Source organism: Alexandromys fortis, unplaced genomic scaffold (assembly GCF_014885135.2).
Source record: "Alexandromys fortis isolate MF-2015 unplaced genomic scaffold, M_Fortis_MF-2015_v1.1 scaffold_5, whole genome shotgun sequence".
Taxonomy (NCBI): Eukaryota; Metazoa; Chordata; class Mammalia; order Rodentia; family Cricetidae; genus Alexandromys; species Alexandromys fortis.
In genome coordinates, this window is record NW_026067924.1 from 5,024,525 (window position 1) to 5,037,028 (window position 12,504).

The 12,504-nt window shown below is 47.6% G+C and overlaps 2 long non-coding RNA genes across 3 annotated transcripts in view; both read left to right on the plus strand.

Moving 5' to 3' along the window:
- Positions 1–4,683, plus strand: part of LOC126501675 (uncharacterized) — a 39,478-nt gene extending 34,795 nt beyond the window's left edge. The window contains exons 2-3 of the long non-coding RNA XR_007591770.1: positions 2,310–2,403; positions 4,614–4,683. This is a non-coding gene — a long non-coding RNA (uncharacterized lncRNA). The remainder of the gene's footprint in view (positions 1–2,309; positions 2,404–4,613) is intronic.
- Positions 4,684–4,841: 158 nt separating this feature from the next.
- On the plus strand, positions 4,842–7,675 carry LOC126501875 (uncharacterized). Of its 2 annotated transcripts, none has more exons than XR_007591815.1 (3): positions 4,842–5,208; positions 6,583–6,641; positions 6,752–7,675. It is a non-coding gene; the product is annotated as an uncharacterized lncRNA (long non-coding RNA). The 2 variants fall into 2 exon arrangements; XR_007591816.1 differs by lacking the exon at positions 4,842–5,208 and adding an exon at positions 6,259–6,374.
- The last annotated feature ends 4,829 nt before the right edge of the window (positions 7,676–12,504 follow it).

The following is a 12,504-nucleotide window of genomic DNA, read 5'->3' on the forward strand; positions in this document are numbered from 1 at the left end:
TTACCCACACAAGCCACGCCTGATGCCTTTGCAGTGTCCCAACATTGCCAGTTGCTTAAAACACTTGTCCTCATGCCGTGAGCCAGGCGCAGGCGCATTGCTCCAAGCATAAACATGAAAGTTTACAGACGCCAGCTTTCATTTTAATGATGAAATTAGAGTATTCGGGAGATTAAATGTGAGTAGACGGGGGCAGTGGTTAATCATATAAATCAGTTGTTAAAAAATAAATATCTGCTGGTTGTGTATACATGAGCTCTTTTACTCCAGAGATGAACAGAAGCACCCAGAGTTGAGCCTTGTACCTTTTAGGAAATCTGTATAAACTAAGAATCATTTATGCTCTCTCTTAGGTCCAGGCAGTGTACTGTACTTTATTTATTTTTTAAGATGAAGTCTCACTCTGTGACCCTGCTGACCTGGAGAGCCTCTTGCTTCTGTCTCTAGAGTTATTGGGATTAAAGGTATTCACCACTATGCCCTCAACTTCATCCCTCAATTCAGTTGTCCCTTTCCTGGTGTATCCCCATGTGTTCGGTAGCAAGTCTTTCTCTGTACTGCCAGCCCCCACATCATGATACAGAGACTTATTTTTAATTACGAAAGCTTAGACTTAGCTTAGGCTTGATTCTAGGTAGTTCTTATAACTTAAATGAACCCATTTCTGGTATTTATATGCTGCCATGTGGCTCGTGGCTTTTTCCTCTCCTCCTGCTTCCTCTCCATCAACTCTGGCATCTCCCCTGCCCCTCGATTCATCTCCTCTTCCTTTCTCTTTGCCCAGAAGTCCTGCCTACCCTCTTCCTGCTTAGCTACTGGCCATTCAGCTCTTTATTAACAATCAGATGGTGCCTTGGCAAAGACACATCCTTACAGTATACAAAAGATTATTCCACACAGTGTTCATTTACCCCTGTGGTCCTAACATGCTTTGGAGGGGCTCAAACCATTCAGAGAAAACACTTTCAAATGGAGACATATTGGAACATAGAGTTTCTTCAGTTCTTTCATTACTGTGGACCACGTTGCTCTGGAATCACACAATCATCCTGCAGATAAGGTTACAGATTTATAATACATCCATCCAGCCCTTCCAGTAAGTAAGTCAGTCCTTCCTATGCTATCCAAGGTTCTGGGAGAGCAATGTTATTTATAGTGTCCCATGCATGGGCCCCATAATACAGTGTAGGCACCAAGACTGACAAGTGTAGGCTGAGTCCTTTGGGAGGAGGCCCTGCCTGGTTTCCTGTTTTGTTGCTATCTTTACTAAAAGTGTCCGAAGGATGTGATTTTTGGAGTGTCTAGTCTGAAAAGTTTTCCCATGGGAACTATGGCTATCTTCTAAGGTGATGGTAATTCTCTGCTGAGAAGGGTTCCCTGCATAGACCAAGAGGTCTCAGAGGACAGATGGAATGGAACAATGATGTGGACAGTCCTCCCAGGATGTGGGCTCTTAACTCTAGGTCACACTGTACGCACATGCTTGCCCTTGAATTCTCCTTGGACCATACGAAATAGGTACTATTATTCCTTTAAAACGGCGGCGGCGTGGGTGTGTGGACAAACACAAGATAGACGAGACGCGCACGTAAAGGAGAGACGAGACACGCGGCTCCCACGTGGGTGCACTTTAATGGGGAGAGGGGAACACAATAAGGGGTGGGACGTGCGAGACACACAAGGGTAGGGGGGAAAAAGGCCAAGAGAGAGCGAAACCTCGTGGACCCTCGCTTTTAACGGGGGGGGGGGGGCGCAAGGTTATCTGGGAGGAATGACCTTCACCTGGGCGCGGCCAGCGCGCACACAGGTGATGGTAATCCAGGAGAGGTCTGGGAGCTGTAGTTTCCAAGGAATAACAGGTACTACAGCTTCACTTTGCAGAAAAGAGCTTTACGGGTTATTTGATTTCTTTGAGACACAGTCTAGTAGTACACGTGGGACTTGAACTTGAGATCCTCCTACCTCAGCCTCTTGAGTAACTGGGTTTTACATATGTACCATCATGACTGGCTATCCAGACAATCTTCTATTAATTAATTAGCTAATTAATTTTGAGGCAGGGTCTTTCTATGTAGTCTTGGCTGTCCTAGAACCCCCTCTATAGATCAGACTGAACTCACAGGAATCCATCTGTTTTTGTTTCCTGAGTACTGGGATTAAGGGCTTGTGCTATACCCGGCTATTATCTTGTTTTACTTTTTTGGTATTTAAAGTACATTTATTTTAGTTTCTTTTCTGTTGCTGTAAGAAAAACCATGAGTGGAAACAATTTATGAGAGGCCAGTGTTTATTTCCTCTTACTCTCCCAGGTTACAGTCCATCACCAAGGGAAGTCAAGGCCGGAACTCAAAGCAGGAACCCGGAGCAGAAAAGATGGAGGAACGCTGCTTACTGGTTTGCTCTGTGAGTCACACTGAACTAGCTTTCTTAAACAACCCAGGCTCACTTGTTAGGGATGCTGCTGCTCCAGTACTGTTGAGCCATCCATTAATCACCCATCTAGATAATCTCCCATAGACATGGCCATAGGCTAATCTGATCTAGATGATTGCTCAAATGAGCTTCCTTCTTCCCAGGTGACTCCTCCCTCTTCTTCCTCTTCCTTTTCTCGAGACAGTTTCTTTCTGCAGCTCTGGCTGTCCTGGAACCCTCTCTACAGACCAGGCTGGCCTTGAACTCATAATGACCCACCCGCCTCTGCCTCCTGAATGCTGGGATTAAAGGCAGGTACCACTACTGCCCAGCCCCTGGTGACTCTTAAATCGTGTCAAGTTTACAATAAAAAACCCACGTGTGCTCTACTCCTGTGAACTTGACACAAACATGTAGGCGAAGGCTACTCTTTCATTTCCAGGATGCCCAGACCCTAACAATCATATAGAAACTATATTAATTCCAACATTGTTTGGCCAATGGTTCATGCATATTTCTAGCTAGTTCTTAAATCTTAAATCAACCGATTTCTATTAATCTGTGTATCATCACAAGGCTGTGACTTACTGGAAATGTTTTGGGTGTTTGTCTTGTTTGGCAGCTACATAAAGGTCTTCCTGTGTTGGAGGGAAGCCGTTAGTTAGTCCCAACTGCTTAGCCCCAAAATAATCACACAGAAACCATATTAATTAAATCACTGCTTGGCCCATTAGCTCTAGCTTCTTATTGGCTAACCCTTACATATTAATTTAACCTATCTCCATTAATCTGTATCACCACATGGCTGTGGCTTACCCGGTAAAGTTCCCAGTGTCTGTCTCTGGCAGTTCCATGGCTTCTTTCTGACTCCGCCCTTCTTTCTCCCAGCATTCAGTCTAGTCCTCCCTGCCTAGCTCTGCTATAGGCTTAAAGCAGTTCTTTATTCATTAATGGTAATCACAGCATACAGAGGGATATCCTACATCATTCCTGAATACTATTCTCTCTCTATATATATATTTCTTCCAGCCTGGCTACATTCTGCCCTGTCATAGGCCAAACTAGCTTTATTCATTGGCCAATACAAGCAACACGTATATAGAAGGACATCCCATATCACAAACACATCACCATTAAACCATAACCTTTCCTTTCTTTCCTTGTCTCCAAGATCTCATGTTAACATCATAATGCAAAATATAGTACAACTTTAAAAATAAGATTTATTTTTACGTGTATCAGTGTTTTGCCTGTTACGTTTATGTCTGCCACAAATTAGTAGTGTAAATAAAATCCCATAGCTCACAGTCTGGCATCTGGAGTTCACTCATGATCTTCTGGGCTCCACAGGCCTTGGGTACCAAGTCTCACCTCCCCAGCTCTGCCATCCACAGCACACACACTTGCAGGCTCAGGATGGTGCTATTCCACACCTGCTTAGTAGATATCTCATGTGGCTTCTCAGGCCCTCTCTGCAGGGGCTCTAACACTGCTGCAAGGGGGCAAGTCTTAGCTGTTCTACACGATCCCTTCGTGTCTTAAAAACCAGTACCACATGGGAGCCTGGCACTGGAGGTAGTGGCTGCTTCCTCTCCTTCCTTGGAAGGAGAATTGTTGGGGTGCATCTGGGCAGCACCTGAGCTTAGGGTGCTCAGCACTTGACATTTTGGACTGTCCAGTGCTGCGTGATGAGTCCTGCTCTCTGCACTTTTGGATGGCCACAACCTTTCTGAGCTCCACTCACCAAGTTCTAGCATTAGCAGCCCTTCCCCCACCAGCTCACATCTATGAAAAATGTCAATACACATTGTCAAATATCCCCGGAGGAACGAAGTTGCCGCAGGTGGAGTATCGGTCTCACCAGGAGGTCAGAAGTCTAAACACAGAGGAGAGTGAGGGAGCCTTCCTTTCAGTTGCTCTCAAGTGGTCCAAACCTGATTGGAACTTGCAAAGCTGAAGGCTGGAAGGACCATAGTCTCCTGTGAAGAGCCACGGGTGTCACTCACAACAGACACCATCTGGCAGCTTCTTCTTTCCACTAGTCTCGCTAAGAACATGACGAGCTCTTAAAAAAAAATCATCATTTTAAAATGCTACCCGCACAAAAGCTCAGGGCCTTGGGGCAAAGCCTAGGCCTTTTTGTTTGAGGATCTGAGGTAGAGGGTTTCGTGTGTATTCGCCAACCAAGATCCCTTCTGCAGAAGGCTGTTCTAACAAGACCCACCTGCCATGAAAGCTCAGCGGGCGTGGAAGCCAGAGTCGGGGAGACTGGGAAAAGGTAGGTAACAGGAATAGTGAGGGCCCGAGTCTACGGTGGAATGGAGGCTGGAGGTGCAGAAACGGGCAGGTGATATAACCAGCTGGTCTTGAATGGAGCTCAGAGGGAGGGAGTCAGGGCAAAGCCCCGGCTGTCTGGTTTGGGCATCACCATAGGGGGTGAGAAGGGAAGAACTGTGGAGAAAATTACTGCAGCCCTGGAAGCTGAGGAGAAGGAGGCTGGAGATAAGGCTGTGAGTCACACTTTGCAGGTAGCAGCTGAAGCTGTGGGTGAGATTGCCCAGGGGACTGTGGGGAAGGAGACGGAGTAGAGAGGCTATGTGAAGACCTGAGGAACCGCAGCTGTTTTCCGTTCTGAGTCAAATCCTACTCAAGTTTTGTGTCCCACGATCCCGGCCCCAGTCCACAGCCCACAGCAATTGCTCCATTCTTTACGCCCTCCTCTAAGGAATCTGAGCTTCTCGTCTTGTTCCACCCAAAGTGTGACCACACTGAGGTGTTTTGGAGCCAACAACAAAGGTATTTCTGTTTGCTTTGTTGAGTTTTGCCCATTGCTAGCTCTAATTAAAGCATGGGTTTCATTTGGGGGGAGGGGTGTCCTGTTCCTTTTTCCTCTAAACCAGCGAAATCTGGCCACAAACTCTCCCTCTGAGTGTTTTGACGGCCCCTGCTATGGGAATCTTAGTTAGATTCTGGGTCCCCTGAGTGTTTTGACTAGAGGACAAAGCTCAGGTCCCCTAGGAAGAGATCACAATCCATTTCCTCCTGGGCAGCCCCGGGGTTCAGGGATGATTCAGTAAACATGCCTTGGGTTTGCTTGGTGGATGCCGAACTCTGATTCTGAGAGAAGTTTGGGAGTTTCTTTTGAAAACCCTCAGATTTATTTTACTAAAAGTAAGTTAGATGGCGAAGTAACGTGCTGGACAATGGAGCCTGGGATCATTGTTTATATTGGAAAAAAAAATCATAAGATTCTGTTAATCCAGTTGTAATTGGGGATCAGTACTGGAAAGACTGGTTAGGGGCCTTTGAGAGCCAGGCTGAGGAAGGACAGCTCAGAAGCACTGTCTACTCTTCTCTCCTCATTTGGGTTATCAACCAGAGAAGGTACAGCTGATCCCTGGGCGGTTTTCAGCAGGCAGCTTCTGAACTTTAACCTACTGTTGCAATCAGAATCATGCGTGGGAGTCACAGGATCTGTGCCCCCAGCAAGGGGTTACCTAGACGACAGGCATGCTCTGACTGCATCTGGCCCAGGCTGTGAGGGGTGCCACGGCCTCTTAGTTGGTTCTGGTGTTTAAACAGGGGGTGGGCACCAGCGAGGCATGGTGACTCCCGGAGAAGGCAGTGTGGTCCAGAGAGCTTGGTCCTTCCCTCTGCCACAGGGGTAAAGGTTAACAGCATTTGGGGCAGTGGCTTGGGCCGTCATGCCGTTTACTCATCTGCCCTGAGTGTACTCTGAGTGCACACTCTTGGTTTTTGCCCCCAGAGTTTTTTTTTTTTTTTTTTTTTTTTTACCCTAGATGATTTTCCTTCCTGCCCGTGTCGCCTGTTTACTGATGTGTGAGTCATAGGTTGTGGATCCAGTGTCCACAACCAGGAGCATCCAGGCGTGGTTCAGCTGGACAGCAGCTGGGAGCTCCAGCTCCCCAATGGCAGGGCTGACTCCTGATTGGCACTGGCAGGTGCTTCCACCCTTCCCTTCTGTCCAGGGTCCCCCCTTTTCTCTGTGCTACCCCTCTGCCATACTTCCTCCCACTCCTGAATCTTCAGCTCAGGGATGCACAGTGGCGTTGTTGGAGCTTACTGAAGCTTTAAATGCCCCGCGTTGGGAGGATGGCTACCCCTAGCCTACATTCCCAAACTCCTTTCAGCATTTCTGTTTCTTTTTAGGTCTAAGGAGATCTCAGGAAGCATAGGGACAGCCCCATAGGGCAGTGCCATCACCGTTGGTAGGTCCTACTCTGTCTTTTGTTATTTCTTCACACAAGTGACGTTTGTAACTGTGGATTTATGCAATCCTATTACACGTCATTTTTTTTTTTTTATTTCACTTTGGCAGGAGGCACCTCATTTTTACCTTGGATCTGGGAACACGCTCCGGGTGGTGAAGCCTTAGGGCTGAGGTGAGAGTGGACTTCAGATGGGAGGGGTTATAGGAGCGGGCAGCAGAGAGGCAGAGGAAGGGCGTGTTGGCCTTTGTAGGCAGCTGGGGCTTGCTGGAGGGGCTGCAGGTGGGGACCATGTTTTCAGCCTCCTACTAGGGTCAGTGGACGTTGTCTGTCACCTTCTGCAGTAGCCTCCTCTGGCTGTCAGCTGGTGTGAGTCAGGAACAGTGGGAATGTGGAAGGCAGAGGAAACACACCAGGGAAGCTGTTCTTGAAGCCACTTGGAATTCCTTATCTCTCCATCCTTTGGGTAGAGCAACTGGAAAGCTGCTTTCTCTTCGCCGTGGGAAGGAATGGCTTGATGGTTAGCATGGAGGGCCTGGTAGGCGCTGGTTGCTGAAGTAGAAACCATGGAAACCAACATGATGGTCCACAAGTAGTTGCTACGTTGGCAGGAGATGCGGGGAAGGCTAAGAGGGTGCTCCACAGCCTGGCTTAGTGTGAACCAAGTCCCAAGAAGTCCAAGGGCAAATCCAGTAAGAGCGGTGCCATGGGCTCATGTCAGGTGGGCAGGTAGAGAAGGCAGCTGTGACTACAAGGAGCCTCTTACAGTTTCACAGGTCAGTCCATTATCATCATCTGGCAGATAGGCAGGTGGGTGCTGGGAGCAGCTAAGGGTCCTACATCTTGCAGGCAACAGAAAGTCCTGTCACACTGAGTGAAGCTTGAGAAAAGGACCTCAGAGCTCACTCCCACATTGACACACTTCCTCCACGAGGGCCACACCTCCTAAATAGTGCCTTTTCCTTGGGGGGGGGCATTTTCTTTCAAACTACATATTTCATTCCCTGGCCCCCAAAGGGTTATAGCCATATCACAATGCAAAAAAAAAAAAAAAAAAAAAAAAACCGAATTCAGTCCAACTTGAAAAGTTCCCATAGTCTATAACAGTCCCAAACTTGCTTAAAAATCCAAAGTCTCTACTGAGACTCATGGCAATCTCTTAGCTGAAATCACCTGTAAAAATCAAAATAAAAAAGCAGATCACATACTTCCAACATATAATGACACAGGATACACATTACTGTTTCAGAACACAGGAAAGGGAGCACATTGAGGAAATGCTGGACCAAAGCAAGGCCAAAAACTGGCAGGGAAAATTCCAAACTCTGCACCTCCATGTCTGATGTCAAAGCGCTCTCCACATCTCTTGAATGGCATTTAGCTTTGTTGACTGCAAGCAACACACTTCTCTTGGGCCAGTTCCACTCCTTGTTAGCAGCTCTCTTAGGCAGGTATCCCATGGCTCTGGCATCTCCAACATCTTAGGCTCCAAGGCAATCCAGGCTTCAATGTCCCAGCTTCATGCAATGGCTTCTCTACTTGGCTTCCATTTAGGGACACCTCTGACACACATCTGGCGTTAGTGGCTTTATTCTGTACCTTCTTTCTTCTATCCTTAACTCTAAAGCCAGAACCACATGGTCAAAGCTGCCAAGTTCTGCTACTTGCTGGGGCTGGACCATGCCCTCTTGTTCATTTACATCTTCACCAGCTTTCTGTCCTTTTCTGCCTAAGCTTGGCTGTTCTGAAACTTGCTCCATAGACCAGGTTGGCCTCAAACTCAGAGATCCACCAGCCTCTGCCTTTCCAGTGCAGGGATTAAAGGTGTGTGTGCCCCACCACACCAAGCTCTAGTTCCTTTTCATAAATTGGAAACCTAGCTGGGTGGGATCTTGCCCGGAGGACACCACTCTCTTTATTCCATTTCTTAATCCATTTAAGGATTTAGCTCCATTTCACTTTCTGCTGCTTTTTTTTTCTCCTCAAATATTTTTCCTTGTTCAGCTTGCTCCTTTTCATTATATGTCTTCATAAGAGTTACTCTAATATCCACACGGCAGAGTCTATACTAGCCTGTTTTGAGATTTCTTCCACCAACAGAATTAATATAAAACTCTTCACTTTAGCCTTAGGCAGATTTTCAGACAAGGGCAAAAAGCAGCCTCATCCTTCACCAAAATATCACAAGATTGATTTTTAGGTGACATATTAAAATTCTTCTCTGACAGCTCTTGAGCCAGCCCCTGACATTTCGGACCATCCTCAGCACTGTTGTCTTCCATACGCCTTCTAGTATGCCCCATTAAATAGTGCTTAAAGCATTTCACCGCTGTCCTAACCAAAGTACCAAAGTCCACATTACTCTAAATAAAAGCATCGTCAGGGCCCATCACAGCAGAACCCTAGTCCCTGGTAGCAACTTCTGTCTTGGTTTGGGTTTCTATTTCTGTGAAGAGACACCATGATCATGACAACTCTTATATTCAATCGAGGTGGCGTCTTCCCGTTTCAGAGGTTCAGTTCATTATCATCATGATGGGGAGCATGGTGACATGCGGGCAGACCTGATGTTGGCTAAATCTTGGCCAGAAGGCAGCAGGAAGTCAACTGACAGTCGCACCGTCCTCGAAAGATCTCAAAGCCCACCCCCACACTTCCTCCAAGGCCACACCTCCTAATAGCGCCACTCCCTTTGGGGGTCATCTTTCAAACCACCACAACCTTGATTCGTCAATTTTATGTGTTTATGTTTTGCTTTCATGTTTGTGCACTGAGAACAATCTGGAAGGAGGAAATTCACTTGCGTGACTGGTGCCCCTGGAGGACTGGAGAGAACATCTGGTCTCCTGAGCCTGGAATGAGAGAGGATTGTGAGCTGCTATGTGGGTGCAGAGACTTCTGGAAGAACACCAAGCGTTCTCAACTGCAGAGCTGCCTCCCTAGTCTAGTACTTATTTTTAATCCCAGCATTCAGGGGCCAGAGGCAGGTGGATCTCCAGGAGTCCAGTGCCAGCCTGGTTTACATAGCGAGTTCCAGACCATCCAGGGCTGCTTAGTAAAACAACAACAAAAATAAACAACAACAACAAAAAAGGACTTTGGGATCAGAGCTGCGTTGGGGGTCAAGGGTCACTGTTTAACCTTGGCGGATTCATTCTCTGAGCCTCAGCTTCTTTTTGTGAAGAAAAGAGCATCCTGGTTTAGATAGTTTAGGTGTTTGGTGAGATCACCTGGGACAAAGGGAGTGCTTCTTGGAGTTAGCAGCGGCTCTTACCTTTCTTTTAGAGATGACCATTTCTTTGGCTTTCTCCTAAGACCCACCTTTCCTGCTCCTTCAACCTACTAAGGAGAGGCTGTCAAACCTGGCTGCTCTGGTTCCTTCCAATCCGATTGTGTGTATCCTCCCGGCAGCTGGTTCCCACCTCTCTGGCTATGACTTCCTGGGTGTCTGATAACTTGGAGGATGAGAGAACCACAGTGAGAAGACAGGTCCACAGAATTCATGGGCCTGACCGTGAGCCTGAGATGTCCCCACTATGGAATCCTATCAAGCACACGAGGTCTAGAAAGGTGGGCTCAGAGGGGTTTTGAGTGAGCATTCCGGCCTCTGGGATTTAGGCAAAGGGGACAGAAAGTTGTGTCAAGCTTTGTGTCTCATCTCCTGTCCTTGGAACCGAGTCTTTCATTGAGATAACCAGAGCTTGGCTAGGTGACTCACAAGGAGGTTTAACTCCTTCCTGGCTGTTTGAGGACCAGCTCCTGGGAAACTGGGGAAAACAAGCAGATGTAGGAAGAATTGTTCCTTGACTCGATGGATATTTATGAGAAGCTGGACGTTGCAGAGGGCATATAAGTATCTGCTATCAAACAACTGAAACCCTTCCAGGAGGAAGGAAAAGAACTGAGAGTTTAAATAAATAAACAAGAGAACTCAGCTGGCAGCCAGTGCTGTAAAGATCAAGAGGCAGGCAGTGGCTGTCAACTTTGGGCATGCAGCAAAGTCACCTGGAGGGCTAGAGAAAACACAGGTGGCCAGCCCCCACCCCCAGAGCTTCTGGTTCAGTGTGTCTAGGGTGGGGCCAACGTTTGCATTTCCAGCAAGTCCTCAGGTTGTGTAGTTGCTGCTGATCTCTGGACCCACATTGAGAGCCAGGATGACGGTGTGTATGTGGGTGATGATGTGTATTCGGGGGAGGGGTGATGGTGTGATGCTGGGGACAATGATGCTGAGGGGTGATGGTCTGTGCAGTGGTGGTGGTATGTGTGGGGGTGATGGTATGTGTGTGTAATGGGATAGTGGTGTGAGGGGCTGTGATGGTGTCGGGATGGGTGTTGGAGGTTGATGGTGTCAGGGGATTATGACATTGGGGGGGGGTGATGGTATCAGAGGCTGCTGGTGTAGGGGTGGTGTGTATGTGTGTGTGATGTCAAAGTGATAGAAGCTGCGTTATTTGTAGTTCTTCTGAGGTCAAGGACAAAGAAAAGGAAAACCTCTCCCCTCTCCCTCTGCTTTGGTCAATATTCAGAATAGCTTTTGGAATCTCCTTGAGTGCTGTCTTTGGATGCAGGTCTGGTGCTCCTCTGCAATCGAGACTCTTTTCATGTCTATTTATTCTCCACCCCTGGATCTTGCACTGCAGAAACCTCAATGGGGGCATAGAGACAGATGTGCAGCCCAGACCCATCAGATGCCACCCCTATATCTACGCTTACATTAAAAAAAAAATCTGTGTACATAAAACTGACTGTGGATGAACAGATTATAATTAATACCAAGGCAGATGGTACAACTTCTTGATCTGTCTGCAGTGTCTGTTGCAGGCCTGCCATAACCAAAACTGTGCTACCCTGATTTCTAACATTCATTTGATCAGTTATTTATACCTGAGCACTCTGCTAGGTACACTAAAGATAGGTCTAGGCCCACATGACCTCATGGTCTGATTGGGGAGGCAGAAAAGATGCTAGGCAATCACATGTAAGGCGTCATCTTAGGTCCTATGGCAGCGGAAGAACAGGGTGGTATGACATCGTCACAAAACTGTAAGATGACAGAGGGTTTCCGGGAGGAGGTGGCAAATAAAACGAAGACTGAGCAAAGTAGGTTAGGAATGGTGTAGAGGAGGAAACATGCATAGTTGTTTTGGATAGAGATGCAGTGTAGCCGGGCAGTTGGTGGTGCACGGCTGTAATCCCAGCACTTGGAGGCGGAGGCAGGTGGATCTCTTAGTTTGAGGTCAGCCTGGTCTATAGAGTAAGTTCCAGGACAACCAGGGATATGCAGAGCAACCCTAGCTCGAAAAAATGAGAGAGAGAGAGAGAGAGAAAGAGAGGAAGAGAGAGGAGAGGGGAGGGAGGGAGAGAGAGAGAAGAGAGAGAGAAGGAAGAGAGAGGGGAGAGAGGGGGAGAGAAGAGGGAAAAGAGAGGAGAGGGGAGAGAGAGAAAGAGAGAGAGAAAGAGAGAGAGAGAGAGAGAGAGAGAGAGAGAGAGAGAGAGAGAGAGAGAGAAAAGACAGAAGCCCTGGGGTGAGGGAGAACATGACACCTTCCCTGACAAGCACTCATCTCCTACAAACTGGGCCAAGAGGTGGGGCTAGATCTTGAGTGACCTTTCAGGGATGAAGGAGCAATGAATTTTAGGAGTCACTGAAAAAAATGTCCCCGGGATTCCATTGGTGGGTCGCTGTTTACACAGAGTGTGAGGTTCCAGCTTATGCTCAGTGTGGGGATTAATCTGACACCCTTGTTAGGACAGCGTGAGAAGCCAAGGACTGGATTTTGCTGTGAGTTGGCTCTGCTGGCAGTCAGGCCCTGGGCCCCTGCTTTCACTTCCTCCCACCTGTAGAACTAGGAGCCTGGGCAAA